The sequence below is a fragment of the Silene latifolia genome, chromosome 2, assembly GCF_048544455.1.
Source record: "Silene latifolia isolate original U9 population chromosome 2, ASM4854445v1, whole genome shotgun sequence".
Classification (NCBI taxonomy): domain Eukaryota; kingdom Viridiplantae; phylum Streptophyta; class Magnoliopsida; order Caryophyllales; family Caryophyllaceae; genus Silene; species Silene latifolia.
Window position 1 is genome coordinate 193652338 of NC_133527.1, and position 14808 is coordinate 193667145.

General features: G+C 37.7%; 1 non-coding gene across 1 annotated transcript; it reads right to left on the reverse strand.

Annotated features, from left to right (window-relative positions):
- Positions 1 to 110: 110 nt before the first annotated feature.
- On the reverse strand, positions 111 to 182 carry TRNAD-GUC (transfer RNA aspartic acid (anticodon GUC)). Its single transcript has one exon. It is a non-coding gene; the product is annotated as a tRNA-Asp (tRNA).
- Positions 183 to 14808: the final 14626 nt, after the last annotated feature.

The following is a 14808-nucleotide window of genomic DNA, read 5'->3' on the forward strand; positions in this document are numbered from 1 at the left end:
TGACTTCGTGTGGAAAGCTGTTGAAGTAGCTAGATCATGTGTTAGCACAGACGTAGCAGAAAGACCGGAAATGTCACACATGATGGTTTAAAAAAAAAAAAAAAAAAAAGCGCCGTTGCCGGGGATCGAACCCGGGTCACCCGCGTGACAGGCGGGAATACTTACCACTATACTACAACGACTCAGTTGACTAATATGAACACACCACATTTATATATCATATTTGACTAATGTGTTCAGACACCCTGCCAGTCTAGTGATTTATCACAAATAGTGGTCAGTACATTGGTTAATGGTTTATATTACCAATTTACCAAGTTAAAAGTAAATAGATTAAGTTGCATATTATATAGTCTAAATATTTTCAAGCATCATCATATGACAAGGTGATATAATCTACCGTCCTAGGAATAATTGCAAGTATCGCAACTCATAGGCAAAAAGGTTTCGAGGGGAGAAAAACCTAGCATTGAAAGTTATAGCACCCGAAAAATAAGAACAAAATGATATTAGACGGCAAGTACCAAATGGTTAACTCGTTTTTTTGTACAAAGTTCTCTTGTTACAATTAGAGGCAATTTCATAATAAGACAAACAACAAGTGAGATGGTGAGGGTTGTCTTATTATGAAAATGGTGACATTTAACCCGTCTACATCTTTAGACGGATATATCCGTCTACAATGAGACGAAATGACTAATACAGTATTTCTGTTTTTGTATTAAGAAATAATGGTTATGTCCTTAAGTAGCTGCGAGTAACCACACTTCCATGTTCTAACACGATCGATCACGAGTACGTAAGATTTGTTTCGAAAATAAATAATTTTAGGAATAAATAATCACGCATTAAACACCACATGAAGACCGTCATTCAAAGACAAGCATAACAACGCAAGCAAAGCTCAAACCGAAAAGCAAACTTACCCTCTACTTATATAAGATGAATATAAACAAGGTGTATTATTAATGTAAAACTGAATGAATATACAAGGTGATGATCTATGTATTTATATAAGATGAATGCTAAGCCTATAGATATATATTTACTATAATTACATTATATGGAGAATCATAAAATGATTGATATTGCTTGATTTGAGGAGGAGATTGATTGTCTTGCTAATTATGTTGATTTCATAATCTTTGCCTTATTTGGGAGGATTGTAGGATCATGGCTAATACTACTTACCCTCTACTTATTTACTCTTAGATAATGTAATTAGTTGTTAATATTATCATGTTGTTATTATCATATTGTTATCATATCTCTTAGATATAGCTAACTTCCCGTAGTCTTAAGGTAGTAAATACGTTGTAGACATCAAATTTTTTACCAATTGGAAATGTCCATAAAAAATTGGAAAAATCATCTAAGAGGACAATATAATATTTATGACCCGAAACACTCAAAACCGGAGAACTCCATAAATCGCAACGAATTATAGCAAATGGCGAGAGAGTAGCATTATTGGAATCATGAAACGGAAATTTAACAAGCTTGCCTAAGACACAAGACTGACACTTAGCTAAGCTAGACAATTTAGTGCAAGAAATTAAATTTTGACGCCTAAGGGATGCTAAAACAGACTCTCTCGGATGACCTAACCGGCTGTGCCATACGGTTGGTGATAGGGCTGTAAAACAGGCAAGCGGATGCACACGGTTGGTGGCTTTGGTGGATAGTGGATATAAGTCTCCTTGAATTTCACATCTCAGTATTGGAGTCCCCGTCTGGATATCCTTCACAGAAAAACCGAATGGGTCAAATTCGACAGTTACATTATTATCGATAGTGAAACGCCGAACGGATATTAAGTTTTTGATTAGGTGAGGGGAGTGAAGGATATTATTTAATTTGAGAGGTGGGTCAGAGTTTGGGATAGTTGCGTGACCATAGCCTCAAATTGGAATACCCTGACCACTGCCAGCGATGATATTACGATTTGTTCTCAAATTGAAATAAGACGAGAGATTACGTGGAGTGGAGGTCATATGTGAGGTTGCGCCAGTATCCATGAACCAAGGTCCGTCAGGGGGATTAAGTGTCATTATATTGTGTGCATAGCTTGGTCAATGCCAGTAGGCATAGTAGAAGGAGCAGACTGAGCAACATATGCGTGTGGGGCACGACCGAGGATGCCGGGTTGGCGAGATGCTGGTGGCCTTGCCCAGGCAGCCGTTGGGTAAGGGCAAGGAGGGAGTGCCCATGCGTTCCATCCCGTCCATGGTGGGTAAGAGGGCCACTGAGGTACGGCAGAAACAGGAGCAGCGGCAGAGGATGTCACGTTGGAGGACGCAACCTGTTGAGCCTGATTGTTGGCCTGATTGTTGGAATTACTGCTGCTATTACCGCCGCGGCCTTTGCCTTTGCCTTTTCCCTTGCCGCGGTCGTTGTTGCGACCCTTCCCTTTGGATTTGGAGGAGTCCAATGGGGTAGATACTGCCGTATATAAGGCAGAGTTGTCAGATGTGGCAGCGGAAGACACCTGTTTGGCCTTGCGAGTCTCCTCAAGAATTAAACGAGCTCGAGCTTCGTAGAAAGAGGGTAACAGAGAGCTTTGTTGGATGAGTGTAGCAACTCCGTCATAGCTTTCATTGAGCCCAGCCACGAGTTGTAAAACCAGACGCTGATTAGTGACAGTGGCACCAACATTGCCCAATTGGTCAGCGAGTTTCTTCAATTCTTGACAATAGGCAGCCACCGACGTAAAATCTTCAAGTCTGGTTGTAGTGAATTGATGCTCGAGGTAGACGGCTCGGGAATTTTTATTATCCTGGAAGAGATTTTCCAAGCGTTCCCAGGCCTTTTGAGCCGTTAGTTTCGGTTCAAGAATGGTGTGAATAAGATCAATAGAAATCGTGTGATAAGGCTAAAGTCGTATCACCTTAATCAAAGTAAACCTAAACTACTACTAACAAAATAGCTAGCGGTAAGTCAGGGTCGAATCCACAGGGAGGCGGTGATTATCTAGTTTGTTTATATTTAAATCCGTCTTAAGGTAACCAATTTTGGGGGTTTGTTTTGTTTGTTATCTAATTAACTAATAACGAGTAAATAAAGACGAATAACAATAATATTAAAGAGTCTAGGATTTCCGGTTCACTAGGTCAATTATATGGGGTCTATTAATCAATTGCTAGATCTACCAAGTTGTCTAAGGTCATAAGATCGGTCGACTCTATTATGCCCTTTAGATCGATTCTAACATGCGGTCGCTATAATTAGATACAATCTATTTGATTATCGCAGCCTATATTAATTCTAACCCGGTCGGTGAAAGGATTAATTCGCTACACTAATTAACAACTCGGGCCTAAGTTAATTAACTAGAATAAGAACAATAATCAAACGACAACTTATATGATTTCCCTAGCAATTAATCAATTTTCCCCTTTTAATTAACCTAGATCCCCTTCATCCTAGATGAGGAAATTATCTACGCATAATAGAAAGAATAACAATAATAGTAATGGAAAACATGATGAACAATGATAAAGATAAACAAGTAATTGAAATAATAATTGAAGAAAGATTAGAACAATACCGTAATTAAAGGCAATAGATCCGGAAGGAAGAACAATAAATAAACTAAACTAAGTATTTGAGAGAGTTTTCTAAGGTAGCTATATTAAACCTACTGAAAATAAAGCATAAAATAACCTAGAGTACGAGTTTTGGTATTTATAGTAGTCATAACCGACTTAAGGAAATTTGCGGAATATTGGAAACTAGTGGTTCCTCGATCGAGCCAAGGTTGACTCGATCGAGGCACCAATTCCTAGATACCCCAACTCTCGACATTGCAAAGTTTATTTATTAGTTTGGTTCCTCGATCGAGTCTAGAGTGACTCGATCGAGCATGAAGTTCCTCGATTGAGCCAAGGTTGACTCGATCGAGGCACCAATTTCCTGCTTCGCGCACTGAACTTCAAACGGCCGCCATTTCTTCGTTACATGTCAGAAACAAGCGATTTTTGCGGCGTTGGAAAGCTAAGAAGATAAGCTTTCACCTCCAATTCGAATCACTTGAAAATCTGTTGTAGAACTCGAGATATGGCTCTTAAAAGTAGGCACTTGTAATAAGAAGCTCTTTTCTTCGTGTTTTCTTCTTAACTTCTCTTCCTTCATTCTTATGGATTCTCGTGTCATGCTTCGTGTATCCCTTCATGCTCACTCCGCGATGCCCATTTCATTCTTTTGCTCCTCAAATGCATCATTCCTGCATTAAACATCAAAAGGCGAAAGTATCGACATTCTAATATAAAAGGCATGTAAATGATATAAACTAGCACGAAAACCGTATCAAAAGTAATTAAGGGGAGGCATAAATCTTATATATATATATAAAACTGGGTTGAAAGCGTGTGGATTCGACATTTGTCATCTTATAATTGGCTATGTTGAATGAAATAATTCATGCATAGAATTCATGCATTATGATTAAATATGTACGTAATATTTGATGATCTTGGTTAAGATCTCAAAATGCATTATATATCTATACTATATAATTAAAAGGCTAGGCAAAAGCAATAAATTTAATTCCACATGTCACTAGCAATTAATTTAATTCCACATAGGATTAGTAATCAATTTACTTTCTATACATTTTAATTATCTATTTAATTTATTTACTAATCTATAAAACTATATTAAAAGGGTAACCTTAAAAGGCCACGTAGACAAAGCCACATAGGCGAAGAAAAAGCCACTCGTGCATTACCAATGCCACATCTATAAATCTATATAATTTATACTATATAATTTATACTATATAGTTAAAAAACAACTTAATACATTTAATTTTTTGCCATGTAGGAGTATCATAATTAAATTCTATTAATTTTTATTGTTAATATTAAGGCTACTTTAATAAATTTATTAGAATTCATTATAAGGTTTAGTAATATTTTTTTTTTGTGTAAACCATAAGATCATGATTTAAATTATAAAAATAAATTAAGAATTTAGTCTCATCATTTAAATCATTCAATTTGTTCATTTAACTCCTCCTTAACCATAAATATAGTAGCTAAAATGTCTTATATAGTAAATAGAAAATCTAATAATTTGGATTATAAAGCTACTAATATCTACAAATTTATAAATATAATTAAAAGGAAAACCAAAATATCTATCATCATCAATATGTCATATTTTAACTATATACTTAAAAGGCAACTTAATACATTTAATTTTTTTGCCATGTAGGATTATCATAATTAAATTCTATTAATATATATTGTTAATATTAAGGCTACTTTAATAAATTTATTAAAACTCATTATAAGGTTTAGTAATATTTATTTTTGTGTGGAAACCATAAGATCATGATTTAAATTATAAAAATAAATTAAGAATTTACTCTCATCATTTAAATCATTCAATTTGTTCATCTAACTCCTCCTTAACCATAAAGATAGTAGCTAAAAGGTCTGATATGTAGTACATAAAAAATCTAATAATTTGGATTATAAAGCTACTAATATCTACAAATTTATAAATATAATTAAAAGGAAAACCAAAATATCTATCATCATCAATATGTCATATTTTAATTACATATACAAGATAAATTTTTAAACGGCTTTCATGCAAAGTGGAGTTTGTAAGAAAAAAAAATAAAAATAATAATAATAATAATAATGCAAACCTTTTACATACCATTTCTCATTTTCCCATATTTATGTTTATATTAAACTTCATAATAATGAAAAATGGATGCTCAAAAGTCATGAACTTGATCTTTATTTATACCTATATTAAATTTGATAATAATGAAAAAATAATATTTAATAGCCATAAAACGCATCCTCAATTGTTTATATATTTTTTGTGGAAGGCAAAATTTGTAAGCAAAAAATTTCTTATCTCTATGACTCTATCGTTAGTAGAATGGTATGTGTCACCGATATTATTAACTATTTTTTTTTATTTTTTTATTGGAAGTTTCATTGGGTTATGATCGAAGTGTTCATCACATTTTTAATTTCGCGTATGTGTTTGTTTTGTTCTCATTTAGGTGCTATCAAGATTATTTATTGTGTTAAGCTCTTCCAAGGTAAATATACTTACATCTCTACGATTGATTATCATTTTTTTCATTACTTAAGGTGAAACTAAGTTAATAACGATAATATTGCATAAAACAAATTCCACTATTATTGTGTTACTTTTTTATAATAGGTATGATTTATTGAAGAAAGAAGATTATAAAGAGAAGTAAAATACTAAGATTGCTTAAACAACTATATTTTACATACTAACTAAAGATTGGTGACATCAACGTGGAATCGTGGATGATTAATAATTTTTTGAGCATCTATTATATATATTTTGAAATATCACAAAAACTCCAGAGAGACGGTCTCTCAATAGCGTTATTGAGAGACCTCTCACATGATGGGGTGAGGGACCCACTGAATTTCTTTTTTCCCTATTATGTCTCCCACTAAATTAGTGGGAGACGATCTCTCATCAGACCTACTGTTGAAATATATGGCTAAAAGGTGGAAATTTGAGGGGATGACATATCATTTGTTGTATAACATTGTTTAATAGGTGAAGTATTCGGCAATAATGATCCAATTGTTGTTCAAGTTGTTGCTGCTTTAAAAATTTTAGTTTCGCAATTTATTATTGTATTAGCTTCAATTTTTTGGGGAGTATGAAATGTTAGTTTTGTCATAACATTTCTAATTGTGTGTTTTATGTTATTTATAGAATTTTTGATAAAATTTTGATATCTAATTTGTGAGGGTGCTCTATCTTTGGGGATCTATGTTTGATAATATAGTTTTGTTTAAATTGATTATATGAATACTTATATTATTAATTCATTTTAGCTTGCATTGAGTTACTTTAGTTTTGATAGGGGTATCTTAGTATATCTAATGTATGAAATTTTAATTTATGATAACCTTAAAACATGAAAACCGTAAATTGAATTGATCGTAGTATGTTATTGTATTAAATCACTAAAGTATTACACTAGAAACAGAACAACCCGTGAATTTCACGGGTCACAAAACTAGTTAACCATATACAATGGAAAACTATTCCATAAATGTTAGCAATTAATAGGTGTTGACCGAGTAGTGCAGTATATTACTCATGGGTAGTGTATTACTATTATTCATTGTAATTCTTTGAATTGATTCACATTTACACTTTAGTGTAATTAGTGCATTGAACAAAATTGCATATAAATAGTTGAAAAATGCAAATCGAGGTATCATATAAAGAGAAAATTAATCCTCACAGCTCTTTTTGTTTTGTTTTATTTTTTATATTTTCTATGTAGATGAAGATGCAAGCCGAACCATTTGTAATGTGCATATTAAAGTGTTCATCAAGACTACAAAGATAAAATATGCTCCCTAAATTTAAATTATTACCATTCTTTTAATATAAAAAAAAAATATTAAATTTAACTCCGTATATTTTCAATGGCAGGTGGCATTTGAAGAATCGAAGAATTGCATAATGATATTATGATGACTCAATATTGAAGACAAAAAATACATGGGATAAATAAAAATAGTTAACATAAATGTTATTTTACAATTGTCATTGTTTTCATTCATTGTAAAATAAAGTAGATAGCTATTGTTTATTTGCAAATAAATCTTATTATCTTTTATAAAAGTATCTCAATTTTCACAGTTTTAATTGGAAATTTGCACCAAAAAAGTAAGGCAACTTCATCTTCAACTTATAAATCCAAAAAAGTTATTTTTGAAGATATAATGAGAGATATAATAGAGAAAAAAGAAATTCAGTGGGTCCCTCACCCCATCATGTGAGAGGTCTCTCAATAACGCTATTGAGAGATCGTCTCTCCGAAATTTTTGTGTTAACGAATACGAATGTTCTCGACCATTGTTCACTATTAAAAAAAAGTTGAAACACACAAGTTTTATCACACATAATATTGATGTTCATAAAACAAAAACACTTATTTGTTTAAATATAAAGTAATAACTTCAATAGATAAAATAAGTGAATATAATACAATATTAAACAAATTTGCAGTGCAATGTTTCAAATAGATTGCACTAACAAATATTAAAAATTGACCACGTACTTTATGAGGATAGTCAACTTATAAAATTTATAAAACGATTCATCTTAACATACAAATGCATGCCACAAATTCTCAATTAATACCGTCTTAATAATTTAATCGACCTCCACAATTGAATAAATATATATGATGATCCCAACAACGAGGAGTATGTATCTCAGTTCATAATACACTGATCATGGAAATGATAGATATAAAACGTTCTCAAAATTAAAGAAACTATAATTGATGACATTAAAGATGCAATATACAACTTTGTTCAATGGTGGGATTGTGTCTCTTATATCGGAAATTTCCATGGTATCCTTAATTTTGTCAGATTTTTGTGGCCATGGTACCACTTAATGCAACGGCCGTTAAATGGCGATGATGTGGCAATGAATTAGTAATTAAAAATTATTAATAAAAATGAAATAAAAATGAAAACCAAGGGTACCATGGGAAATATGATAAAATTAAGGGGTACCACGAAATTAATTACTAATTTATCGCCACATCATCAAAACTTAACCTCCATTTAACGACCGTTACATTAGGGGTACCATGGGCACAAAAATGGAATCTCAAGCATACTAAGCAGATTCTTAAAAACAGGGGTACCATGGAAAATCTGACGAAATCAAGGGGTACCATGGAAAATTTCCGTATTTTATTTGTTGTAATTAAGCCCTTTAAATTTAACCCAAAGTGAAATACTACTCCATTTTTTATTTTATTTTTGAAAAGAAGCAGGTAGAAACCCAAACGAAAATACAAGGAAAACGAAAACAAAGCGAAAACAGAAAGAAAAAAACTTCCAACAAAATTAAATCGGTGAGGTTTACTGCGAGGTGAAAGCTCGAGTATCCATATGGAGCGAATGTGCGATTTCGAACAATATATAGCGCAAAGCATATTTCCATTTACGTCGTAAGAAAATAATAATATAGAGTATTCATTAAATGGATAACCTCGAGTCTTTTGTTAAGAATTTCTTAATTTTATTTACGGAAGAAATTGACTTCCTGCTGACAAAAGAGCTTCAAGCATTTTTTTTGTTTTCTCAATTTCAGCTACAACTTCCAACAACACTGAGAACATGGAAAAATATCACACCACTTTTAAAACCAGTTTGGTACTACCCCATCCATTGTCAAATGGAAATATGTATAGTTTATTTTGTTTTAGATAGAGATAAATATACTCCGTAGTAAATTCTAAAGAGATAAAGTAAGATGTGCATGAGAAGGAATTTGCATAACAAATTGAATAAATAAACTTAATCTACCGCCATGGTTAATAATAACAACTGACGAATATAGTTTATACATTTGTTATTATTTGTTTATTTGCTTGCTGGGCAACTGATCGTCGATGACACCATAGTGCAATATGGAGTACAGGTTACTAGGTTAGTCATCCAGTAATTGGATTTTAAAGAAAAGATAACAATGTCGACATGTCTTAGATCACAAAGTAATAGATATGTTGGACTATATATTAGAGCAATGGGAGTGAGAGAAGACATCAAGAACGACGGTCATAAAAACATGGATATTGAGATGCGTTCATTTTCTAGGGTTTATAGAGTTGTTTTTAAGAGAAATGGGTAAAAAAAAGGAATGATTAACTCCATATCATAATTCGGTTTAATTTATAACTAGTATAGACCCCGTGCAATATATGCACGGTAAATATAGATATTTACTTTTTTTTAGAGTATTATTTATAGATTTAACATTGACAATTTATTTTTCATGTTTCTTATCATTATATTTTTATTTGAAAAACTTAAATTAAAATCTTAAGAAGTTATGAATTGAGTATTTTTAATGAAAAAATTTCTTTTACCGAAAAAATAATGATGTTATTTTGTAATTTTTTACTAATAAAACTTTTTAGCCGCAACTCCTTAAAATGTCAATGAATTTTTATCGTATTTTTTTTTTAAAAAGAACTTTATCATAAAATTAAAATACTGAAGATTAATTTGTGGAGAATATAAAATATTGAATTTTATAAATATTTACGTTTAAAAAATTAAACATATTTATAACTCATCATATATTCATATGATTCATATCTATAATATATGCCAAAAATACTGTTCCGGGTGTAATTCCGAAGCAAGTATTGTTACCACCCGTGGCTTGTAGAATGACGTCTTTGCTTGAATCCTCCTTGCGGTCTCCTGAAACGATGAACAAACTGAGGGCTCGGCTTTGGCCGAGCGTACTCACTCCGACGCTCAAGTCAGTAAACTTAGAGGGATAAGTATGTATTGTAGAGAGATAAGGAAGATATTACCAGATGAATAGTGATTCTTAGGTTAAATTGTGGATCCTTTCCTCAATGAGGGTTGAGGAGTATTTATAGACTTTCACCTTTTGTCACGTAGTGGCCAAGTGGCCAAGTGGCTAGCAGGCGGAAAGACTGTTCTACCCTCGGCCGAGGGACCAATGGCAGGCCGACGGACCTTGCTCACTCGCCGCCGAGGGGTCTTGGATATGAGTACGCGGATATGTGCCCCGGCTGGCTGGTTGCCAGGCCGAGACCCAAGTGACAGGCCGACGTAGCTGAGTCGGCTAGGCTGTCCAAGTCGTTGACTTGCTGTGGATATCTTTGACCTTGCTCAATTTGTTGACTCGGTCAGCGGTGCAGAATATGCCCCATCAATTTGCCCCCAGCGTAGTCTATGCCGTGGTATGGGCTCCGATGTATGTTGAGCGTATATTCTGCGCAAGTAATTTGTAAAAAATTTTCTGTATCGGCTTCTTCTACCTCGGCCTGGTTCTGCTTAGGCCGTACCATATCCCCCCTCCACATGGATGTGTAAAGGGCATCCGATGTGGAAAAGAAAGTGACGCTGGCCGAGACCAGGGTTGAGAGTGCCGGTTGTTCTTGATTGCCCCCGGCCGGTGCTACCTAGCTTGGTTGATCATGTGGCCGACAGAGAGCAGATACTTAGGAATTTGTTGAGGAAGATGAATAGGCAAAGAGATATGAAGGGGCGTGTTGAAGACGCTTGGTCACTGTTGCATTGATTGACATTCAACTGTTACAACGATTGACATTCCGTGGTTGCATGTCTGACACGTGTCTGTCCGCTGATTGGCTGACGTTTCATGGGCTGGGCCCTGATTGGTCCTTCTTCATGGGCTTTCCCCTATAAATAGGGCAGTTATTCCGTAAAATTGGCCACCAATTTCATTTTCTCCAAAATTTTCATCTCTCTAAACTTTCAAGGGCTTCTTTCTCTTCTAATCTTCAGAGTCGTTACTTTGGCTAGTGCTTTTCTTCAAGGTAATAAACAAATCTTTCTCAACTTTTTGATTTTGTAAGTTTTTGTTGTAAACATGTCTTCTGCTGATGCCGGGACTAGTAAACCGGCGCCGGGGGGTTCCCCGTCGCGTCTTGATGAGGAGGAGATGCTAGACGCCATCCCGATAAGGTCTGGGGGGCCTAGGTCTCCTTCTCCTGAAGTTGATCCTCAAATTTTGGAGGAATGGGAGGATGATGATGATGATGATGACGATTTCGGTGATGATGCTGAAAGGGCTCATCCTAATGAGGGGAGGCAGTACGTCATGGATCACGGCGACGCCTGTAAGGTCCGCCTTGACCGTGCTTGGACCCATAAGTTCGCCGGTTGTTCCGGCGAGACATTTTTCGAGGGCCATTTCTTCTTTGGCAGGGGATACAAAATTATTATCCCTGAGGAGGGTCAAGCCGTTTGTTGCCCTCCACCGGGTTGCACCGGCATATACATCCGGCATTTGGAGTACGGGCTCCGGTTCCCGCTGAATGAACATGTTATGGCCATCATTAGAGCCATGAACGTTGCCGTGGCCCAACTACACCCGTTGGCTATTAGGACCATAGTTGGCCTTCTTGGCTGGGGGACGCATTTCCTTGCCGGCAGCAGTTTCAGCAGTAGCAGGAGCAGGCTCCTTCCTCTTACGGACAAGGGGAGGTTCCTCCGCATCGGAGTCCCCCCCATTAGTAATATCAACGATCTCCACCGTCTCCTTCTGGACGGAGGGGATGAGAGGTGGAATTGGTGTCGACGCCGTCGCCGCCGAAGATTTTGTTTTCCGCGTCCGGCGCGCTATGTTACTAGCAACCTTCGCCTGGGCCGCCTCCATATTCAAGCCTTTCAGCTGTTGATCCATGAGATCATTCGGCGACGTTCTGCGGTCACGGGCTAAGGCCTTAGGATGCAAATCAGCAACGGTCTTATCCTTGTGCAGCCCCATCCTCTTAAGAATATCCTCAGACAGGTCCGGTCCAAAGTGATCTGCAAAGGAAACAAAGCAAGAGTTAAGTAGAAGAAATAAATCGAGGTTCCAAAAACAGAAACATTGAGAGCAGAGATGGGCCTCACACCGACCCCACTCACCCTGCGCTAGGGCCGGTATGAGGCCGACATGGCAGAGCGGCTCATCCTGAAGAATGATCTGCGTTGGGGGAATCCATCTTTTCGGCACCCCACTCTTGTCCGCCTCAAAAAGCCTCATCGCCAGCTTCTCATCCGCTTTAAGAGGGACCTTGCTGGCGTCTATCTTAAGCTTTTTCCGGGTGACCCATCTGTCATGCTCCGCCTTAGTCTCGCACCGCAAATTAACTTGGTGCTGGAAAGACCGGGGCAGCGGATAGTCATTTGGCACCTCAACATACACCCACCGATCTTTCCAGCCTTTGCAAGAAGAGAGCTTGTCAACGGAGACGTAACCCGACTCCATTTGCACGCTGTACCATCCGACGCGTCCAGAAAATGACGGCCGAAGGTGGTGAAGCCGACGGAATAAATTAACCGTTGGAACCTCTCCCTTGAAGTGAGCAAGGTCCGTCGGCCTGCCATTGGTCCCTCGGCCGAGGGTAGAACAGTCTTTACGCCTGCTAGCCACTTGGCCACTTGGCCACTACGTGACAAAAGGTGAAAGTCTATAAATACTCCTCAACCCTCATTGAGGAAAGGATCCACAATTTAACCTAAGAATCACTATTCATATGGTAATATCTTCCTTATCTCTCTACAATACATACTTATCCCTCTAAGTTTACTGACTTGAGCGTCGGAGTGAGTACGCTCGGCCAAAGCCGAGCCCTCAGTTTGTTCATCGTTTCAGGAGACCGCAAGGAGGATTCAAGCAAAGACGTCATTCTACAAGCCACGGGTGGTAACAAATACTTGCTTCGGAATTACACCCGGAACAATTGGCGCCGTCTGTGGGGAGGTGGTGAATTTCAAAGCGTATTCAAACTCGTCCCCGTTTGGGCTGATGATAAGGATGCCGGCGCCTGCGCTGTTCGTTGTGGAGGACCCGTCGGTGAATACCTCCCATACACCGGGGTGTATCTCTTCTTGATATGTACATTCGGCCAGGAAATCTGCAAGTGCTTGCCCCTTTATCGAAGGCCTCGGTTTGTATTGAATGCCGAAGCCGGATAGCTCTACTGCCCACTTGATGAGTCTGCCGGATTGCTCAAATTTTTCCAACGCTTTCTCCAATGGCTGGTCGGTTAAGACCGTCACGGGATGGGCGTCGAAGTAGGGTTTTAACTTCCTTGCGGCAACGACGACAGCAAAGGCCGCTTTTTCAATAAGCGGGTAGTTTCTTTCGGCGGGCAACAATGTATGGCTGACAAAGTAGATTGGGTGCTGCTGCTTGTTCTCTTCTCTGACGATCACGGCACTGACCGTGGCCGAGGTAACTGCTATGTATAGGTACAGCGTCTCCCCCAGCATCGGCCTAGACAGGGTTGGGAGAGTCTGAAGATGAGCTTTCAGTTGCTTGAAGGCTGTGCTCTGTTCCTCCCCCCAGCTGAAGTCTTTATTCCCCTTCAACACTTTGAAGAATGGGGTGCTCTTGTCGGCTGACCGAGAGATGAAACGGGCTAGAGCCGTCATCCTCTCGGTCAGCATCATAACCTCTTTTCGATTCCTTGGCTCCGGCAGGTCTAGGATCGCTCGGACTTTGTCTGGATTGGCATCAATTCCCCTGGCGCTGACAAGTACGCCGAGGAACTTACCTGCTCGGACACCGAAGTTGCATTTCATTGGGTTGAGCTTCATCTTGTATTTCCTTAGTGAACAGAATGTCTCGTGTAAATCGGCCAATTGCTCGCTGTCAGACTTGCTTTTTACAATGGCATCGTCGACGTAAGCCTCAATGTTTCGCCCTTTTTGATTTTGGAACACTTTGTCCACCAGTCTTGTGTACGTTGCACCGACGTTCTTCAAACCAAACGACATCATTTTGTACATGTATGTGCCGTTAGCAGTGATGAATGCGCATTTTGGCATGTCTTCCTCGGCCATGAATACCTGGTGATACCCCGAGAAGGCGTCCAACAGGCTCAGCATAGTGTAGCCTGCCGTGGCGTCAATTAAATTATCTATCCGAGGCAAGGGATAACAATCTTTGGGGCATGCTTTATTAAGGTTGGTAAAGTCTACACACATTCTCCATGCCCCCGATGACTTCCTCACCATCACAACATTAGCTAACCACTCGGGATAAGTACAAGGCGTGATAAAGCCCGCCGCTAGTAATTTATCTACCTCGGCTTTGATGGCCTCATCTTTCTCGGCTGAGGAGTTCCTCATCCTTTGCTTGACAGGGCGAGCGGTGGGGAGTACGTTCAGCTTGTGAATAATTACCTCCCGGCTCACGCCTGGCATCTCGGCCGCTGAGTAGGCGAAGGCGTCTTTGTTCTTCCTCGGCAGGTCTAGGAGA